Source organism: Labrus mixtus, chromosome 22 (genome assembly GCF_963584025.1).
Source record: "Labrus mixtus chromosome 22, fLabMix1.1, whole genome shotgun sequence".
In the NCBI taxonomy this organism is placed as follows: Eukaryota; Metazoa; Chordata; class Actinopteri; order Labriformes; family Labridae; genus Labrus; species Labrus mixtus.
In genome coordinates, this window is record NC_083633.1 from 21,733,699 (window position 1) to 21,733,997 (window position 299).

Here is a 299-nt window from a genome sequence, read left to right on the forward strand (position 1 = left end):
AAAGTGATGAATGATTGGGAGTGACACTCAGAAGTCAAAATGATTTAACAGCTGTTCATTAATCGAAGGACAGCGCTGGAGAGGAATGACCTTTGAACTCCTGACAGTGTTTAGACTGCACGTTACGTTAGCAACATCGCTCTGAGTTTGTTTTGGTGTTTTGATTTTTCCTCTGGCAGGAATGGGCTTCCATAGAATGTCTGCTTTTAATGCTGCGTTCAGGAAAACTGGGATAATGAAGTATCCAGCCTTCTGTAATGAAAAGGACCAGTGGTGTTCATGGCTCTATTATGGGATGT